This window comes from Lepus europaeus, chromosome 1 (genome assembly GCF_033115175.1).
Source record: "Lepus europaeus isolate LE1 chromosome 1, mLepTim1.pri, whole genome shotgun sequence".
Taxonomy (NCBI): Eukaryota; Metazoa; Chordata; class Mammalia; order Lagomorpha; family Leporidae; genus Lepus; species Lepus europaeus.
The window spans coordinates 36,936,042-36,943,477 of record NC_084827.1 but is presented as its reverse complement, the minus strand read 5'-3'; the positions used below and the strand labels follow the sequence as shown (position 1 = coordinate 36,943,477).

Sequence of the window (7,436 nt, the reverse complement as noted above, 5' to 3'; positions counted from 1 at the left end):
TACACCATTCCTGAAGATGCGCAGAACCCAAGCCACTGATATAGGCAGAGAACCTTAGTGTGCAGAAGGCAGCCTGTGTGCTCACTGATTTGGGGGTTCACAGACATGCCTATGCTTTCAGGTGGGAGTATTTTCAGCTTAGGAATCAGTCTTATGAAGTGAAAGATCATCTATTTAGTGAAATGATTTTAATTAAATGAAAATGGCTTTGTATTATATAAAAAGAAAGTAAGCAAGTTCCAAAGTAGAAGACTGAGCACTAATTCTAACGAGAAAATCAGACATATGAACATAGATAGCAAAGTTCTATTAACTATTTTCTTGAATGAACATTTACTTTTGTCTCTGTTAGTTTTTATATTGAATATATTTTCCATATTAAGTTTTTAATTATAACAGATTTTGCTGAGTCATCATACCCAGAACGTGAAAAAAGAGCAGTAACCATGAAGACATTTGTACATTGGTATTAGAACTTGAGATAGAGTATTGAGAAACAAACATTCAAGCCTGATGAGCTATGAATTTAAAATCAGAACCATTTTTGCTTCCAAGACTGGCTATTTGTATCTCAAAACTGAAAGTGCGTATCATTTCTCCAGATAGGTTGTCAAAGTTCATTGTTGATTTTATGACTCACGCTGGTTAATCTAAACAACAGGAATCAGAGCATCTTTGTGAAGATACATATTAAAGCTAAATTAAAGACTGAGGAGTCGGCAAGTTTAATGTACCTATAAAGATATGATTAGTATGGTTCAATGTGAGTGAGCAATTTAATCTTTCCAATTTTTTTATACCAACAAATTCCATTTCCTATCCACTTTCATCTTATATGAAAATTTTAAATCTCCTCATTAGTTGAAAATGTTCTGAGGAATCCAGTGATTTGACATTTGTCAGGGCCAATAATTTTTTTCATTTTTACTTTAATTTCAATTAATTTTAACAATTCAGTATGATTTGTAGAAGCAAGTACAAGAACATAACGATATTCCCCTCCTCCCTCCCTCCTCCTATTCTTCTCACCCTCCTTCCTTTTACCTTCATGTCTTTTTTTGTTTTTGAGAGAGCAATTTTTTTTCACTTGACTTTATACACATATGATCAATTCTATGTTAAGTAAAGAGTTCAATCAATGGTGTTAAGAAGGAAGAGGAAAAAAAAAAAACATTTGACAGTCAAGACAAGGGCTGTTCAAATCATTGCTTCTCTAAGTGTCAATTTCACTTCTACAGGTTTCCTTTCAGGTGCTCTGTTAGTTATCACAGATCAGGGAGAACATATGATATTTGTCCCTTTGGGACTGGCCTATTTCACTAAGTAGGATGTTTTCCAGATCCAACCATTTTGTTGCAAATGACTGGATTTAATTTTTTACCATTGTGTAATATTCCATGGAGTACATATCCTATAATTTCTTTATCCAGTCTTCAGTTGATGGGCATTTAGTTGATTCCATGTTCTTAGCTATTGTGAATTGAGCTGCAATAAACATGGGGGTACAGATAACTCTTTTATTTGCCTATTTCATTTCCCTTGGATAAATTCTGAGGAATGGGATGGCTGGGTCAAATGGTAGGATTATATTCAGATTTCTGAGGTATCTGCAAACTGTCTTCCATAGTGCTTTGACCAGTATACATTTCCACCAACAGTGGATTAGGGTACCTTTCCCCACATCCTCACCAGCATTTGTTGTTTCTTGATTTCTGTATGAAAGTCAATGTAACTGGGGTAAGGTGAAACCTCATTGTGGTTTTGATTTGTATTTCCCTGGCTAGTGAAAGATAACATGTTTTAAATTTACACTACAATAAAAAGGCTTAACAGTTCACTGAATAAAGAGTTTCACAAAAAAAAACAATGAGAACCTAATGTAGTGGGAATATAGACAATGGCAATAGATAATAATTGAATGTATAAATGACAATTTTACCCACACAAAAATTTTTCTTTGGTCAGTTAGTTATTCATAATTTCTTTAAATGAAATATAACCAATGAGTGTAACATCTAAATATTTCCTGTTTGGTTATATGATAATAATTAAGTTCAGGCCGGCGCCATGGCTTAACAGGCTAATCCTCCGCCTTGCGGCGCCAGCACACCGGGTTCTAGTCCCGGTTGGGGCGCCGGATTCTATCCCGGTTGCCCCTCTTCCAGGCCAGCTCTCTGCTATGGCCTGGGAGTGCAGTGGAGGATGGCCCAAGTGCTTGGGCCCTGCACCCCATGGGAGACCAGGAGAAGCACCTGGCTCCTGGCTTCAGATCAGCATGATGCGCCAGCCGCAGCAGCCATTGGAGGGTGAACAAACGGCAAAAAGGAAGACCTTTCTCTCTGTCTCTCTCTCTCACTATCCACTCTGCCTGTCAAAAAAAAAATAATAATAATTAAGTTCATTTGAACTTTAAGCCAATTCCTTTCAACAGTTTATGCACAGGAATAGTTTTAAGCAGATTTCAATGCAAATAATTATACATACTTTTTTTACTTCAGATCAGAGAAAAATGATATTTGTCTTTTCTGGACTGGCTTATTTTTCTAAGCATAAGTTTCCAGTTGCATCCATTTTGTTGCAAGACATGATTTCATTCTTTTTTTTTTTTTTTTTTTGCTGAGTAATATCCTATAGTGTATATATACCACAATTTCATTATCCACTCATCATTGATGGACATCTGGGTTGATTCCGTATTTCAGCTATTGTGAATTGAGCTACAATTCACATGCTGATTTCATTTCATTTGAGGATGTTCCCAGGAGTGGGATGGCTGGTTAATATGGAAGGTCTATTGTCATTTTTCTGAGGAATCTCCATACTGTCTTCCACAATGGCTGTACTAGCTTGCATTCCATCCAAGTATAGTAGGGAACCTTTTTCCTTTTTCCAACAGCCACACCAGTATTTGTTGTTTTTTTTATTTCTGTATTTGACCATTCTAACTAGGTAAGTTGAAACCTAACTGTGGTTTTGATTTGTGTTTCCCTGATGGCTAGTCATCCCGAGTCATCGTGTGTCTGTTGGCCATTTGGATTTCCTTTTTTGAAAAATGCCTGTTTAAGTCCTTTGCCCATTTGTTAACTGGATTGTTTGTTTTGCTGTTTTTGAGTTTCTTGAGCTCTTTATAGATTTTGGATATTAATCCTTCATCAGTTTCATAGTTTGCAAATATTTTCTCCCATTCTATTGGTTGCCTCTTGACTTTGTTGAAGTATATCCTTTGCAGTACAGAAGCTTATGACTGTGATCCTAGTTGTCTGTTTTGACTTTAATTGCCTGTACTTCTGGGGTCTTTTCCAAGAAGTCTTTGCCTATGCCAATGTTTTACAGAATTTCCAAAATGTTTTCCTCTAATAATTTGATGGTATCAGGTCATAGATTTAGAACCTGGATCTGTTTTGAGTTGATTTTTGTATAAGGTGTAAGGTCTTATTTCATTCTTCTGCATGTGGATATCCAATTTTCCCAGCAGCATTTTTTTAAGAGACTGCCCTTTCTCCAGGGATTGATTTAACCTTCTTTGTCAAAAATTAGTCAGTTGTATGAGTGGATTGATTTCTGGAAATTCTATTCTGTTCAATTGATTAGAAAGTCTATTTCTGTGCCAGTACCAGGCTGTTCTGATTGTAATTGCTCTATAGTATGTCTTGAAATGTGGTATTGTGATGCCTCTGGCTTTACTTTTGTTGTTTAAGATTGCTTTAGCTATTTGGGTGTCCCTTGTGTTTCCATATGAGTTCCAGCATCATTTTTTCTAGATCTGTGAAGAATGTTGTTGGTATTTTGATTGGGATCACATTGAATCTGTAAATTACTTTTAATAGTATAGACATTTAGATAATATTCATTCTTCTAATCCACAAACATGAAAGAATTTTTCTTTTGTGTGTGTGTGTTTGTGTGTGTGTCTTCTTCTACTTATTTCTTTATTGTTAATTTTCATTGTAGAGATTTCACCTCTTTGTTTAAAATTATTCCAAGGTACTTAAATTTTTTGGTAGCCTTTGTGAATGGGGCTGATATAAAAAGTTCTTTCTCAGCCATGGCATTGTCTGTGTATACAAGGCTATTTTTTGTGTTAATTTTATATCCTACAACTTTACCAAACTTTCTTATGGGTTCCAAAAGTTTTGTAGTGGATTTTTTTGGTTCTCCTATATACAGACTCATGTCATCTGCTAACAGGGATAATTTGACTTCTTCTTTTCCATGTTGTATCTTTTTAATGTCTTTTTCTTTCCTAATTGCTCTGGCTAAAACTGCCAGGAATATTTTGAATAGCAATGGTGAAAGTGATTCCTTGTATATTTCCAAATCTTAGTGGAAACGCTTCCAACTTTCCCCATTAAATATTATGCTGGCTATGGGACTGTGTTGAGGAATGTTCCTTCTATACCTAATTATGTTTAAGGTTTCTATCATAAAAGAGTTCTTTATTCTGTCAATTGTTTTCTCTGTGTCTATTGAGATAATTTTATGGCTTTTATGCTTCAATTTGTTAATGTGATGTATCCCATTTCTTGATTTGCGTGTGTTGAACCATCCCTGGATACCAGGGATAAATCCAACTTGGTCCAGTGAATGATATTTCTGATGTGCTGTTGGATTGGATTAGCTAAAATTTTGTTCAGAATTTTTGTACCTATTTTGTCAGGGATATTACTCTACAGTTATTTTTCTGTGTTGTATCTTTTTCTGGTTTTGAAATTAAGGTGGTGATAGGCTCCTAGAAGAAGTTTGGGAGGATTCCCTACCATTAAATTGTTTTGAATAGTTTGAGAAGAATTGGACTTAGTTTTTCTTTAAAAGTCTAGTAGATAATAGTATTGAAGCCATCTGGTCTTGGACTTCTCTTTTTTTTGGGAGAGTCTTTATTTCTGATTTAGTCCCTGTCTTAGTTATTGGTCTGTTTAGGTTTTCTATATCTTCATGTTGGTGGCTTATATGTGTCTATTTCTTCTGGGTTTCCTGATTTGTTAGAATATAGCTCTTTGAATTCATTTGATTATCCTTTTTATTTCTGTGGCACCCATTCTTACACCTCCTTTTTTATCTCTTATTTTATTGATTTTTGGTCTTCTCTCTCTTTTTTGGGTTAGTTGAACCAATGGTGTATCAATTTTGTTTATTTTTTCAAAGAACAAGCTCTTGGTTTCACTGATCTTTTGTATTTTTTATTTCAATTTTATTTATTTCTTTTCTAATTTTAATTATTTCTTTCCTCCTACTAATTTGGAGTTTGGTGGTTTGTTGTTATTTTTATGGATCCTTGAGATGCATTGATAGTTCATTTATTTCATGCCTTTCCAATTTCTTGATTTAGGCACTACTTGCTATAAACTTCCCTCTTAACAGTGCTTTTGCTATTTCCCATAAGTTTTGATATGTTGTTTTGTCATCTTCATTCTTTATCAGGAATTTCTTTTAATAAAAATACATCAATATTTTTTATTTTGGGCACATAGCATTCCACAGAGCTTCATCAAGTTCTGAGGTAGGTTAAATATTAGCACTGCATTTTATAAAGCAAAACCCAGGCAGATGTCCTGTCACTCGTTGCAAATGTCAGGAGTCCTTATCATGGCCAGTAATAACATGGACTCATCTTATCTCATTTGTGAATTTAATGGCAATTTGTAACTACTCATGACAAAATAAAAATATAAATATATAATAGGAATTCTAGTTTGGAGTTTGGAATATTTTAGAATTCTTGATTCGATCCTAGAGATACATATATTGCAGGATAACCTACTTGTTGTCATTACAAATATATTTATACAGAACTGATCCTTAAAATTATAATGAACATAGTATTGATTTTGCTGCTGTCTGGCTTTTGGCTTGGGTCAAGCAGGAAGGTCATCAGACTTTAGGAGCTGTGTTCAAGGCACTATCACTGTAATTCGGAATTATAGAAAAGCAAGTATTTGGATCCAAGATCCAGAAAAGATGCCTGAATCTAAGTCAAAGATAAAGAGGAAACCAGTATAAACCTCATGCTACCAATCCTCATTATCACTCTACAGCATTCTAACAATTCCTGGGAAGAGCTAAGAGTGGTAAATGCTGTTCTAATAGTCTACTGAAGTTCTAAGTACACAAACTGTATGTAAAGCTAACTGACATGTTAGTACAGTAAGATGGACAGAATACCTATGTATTTTTAATATGAATAATACATTTAAAAAGTTCATGTAAATTATGTTAACTGTTATTTTCAGAAAAGTCAAAATGAATGTTCTGCATAGGACCAAAGATATGCCTAAGCAACATACCATATTTGCGCAAAGCCACTGGATGTCATGGATATCAGAAACAAACAAAAAGCTTAAGTCTATGGCAGACTAAACAAAGATTTTCAAAAGGAAAATACAGAAAAAAAATCAATGCAACAGAGTTTATGTTAAATAAGGGTAACATACAAAGCTATAATTAAGATGAAGTAAGTAAAATCGAACTATTAAAATTGTAAAACTTGTTACTCGTTGGAACCTACACTAGGAGTTGGTAATATATACAATTATTTTCAAACAGATTACATTGCTCTATCATGTCTTTATCAGTGCGCTGTTTAATCAAAAACTCTACACATGTATATTCTCTTACAATTGCAGCACACGCTACCACTACCTGCAAAGCTGTCATTCTCAAATGACTTAGAGAATGAAAGGAAGTAAGAAGTGGATAGGAAACATAGTAAGAGAAATAATGGGAATTAGAAGATTCATGCAGTTCAGCTCTTTTAATTAACCAGACAGCTTGCTAGCAACAAGGGATGGCTTCCGTTGAGGAAGGTCCTGTGGATTGGGAATGTGGTCACCAGTGACCTCCATTTTATCTGGGGCTACAGTAGGAAGTTGCTTGTTTTTCATTTTTGCTTTTGCCATGTTTTAATCCTCAGAATCAAAGTATTTTTGCCCTTTCTGCAATTGTTTCCATAAGAAATCTGAACCTCTGGGCTTTTGTCCCAAATGAGGATAACTTGCTTTTAATTTTGCTTCTTCAGCTTTCTCTGGACTAGTCACTTTATCTTCTATTTCCTTCTGCTCCTCCATGGAGACTGTCTCGGGGACTTCCACAGACATAGTGCTCCCTCTGCCTAACCCCGCTTCTCTGGCTTTCAGATGTCCGATCAGGAATTTTTTTTTATTTTCCTTATGATTTCGTCAATGACCAACTGTTCATTCAAGAGTGTTTTGTTCAGTCTCCGTGTGTTTTCATACTTCCTAGAGATTCTTGAGTTGTTAATTTCTAGCTTGATTCCACTGTGGTCGGAAAATCTACATGGTAGGATTTCAATTGTTTTGAATTTGCTAAGACTAGCTTTATGGCCTAGAATGTGGTCTAGCCTAGAGAAAGTTATGCACACTGATGGAAAGAATGTATATTCTGCAACTGTGGTATGAAATATTCAGCAGATGTTACTTAGG

The 7,436-nt window shown here is 34.9% G+C and overlaps 1 pseudogene; it reads right to left on the bottom strand.

Annotated features, from left to right (window-relative positions):
• Positions 1 to 6,752: 6,752 nt before the first annotated feature.
• On the bottom strand, positions 6,753 to 7,091 carry LOC133765127 (cAMP-regulated phosphoprotein 19-like; annotated as a pseudogene).
• Positions 7,092 to 7,436: the final 345 nt, after the last annotated feature.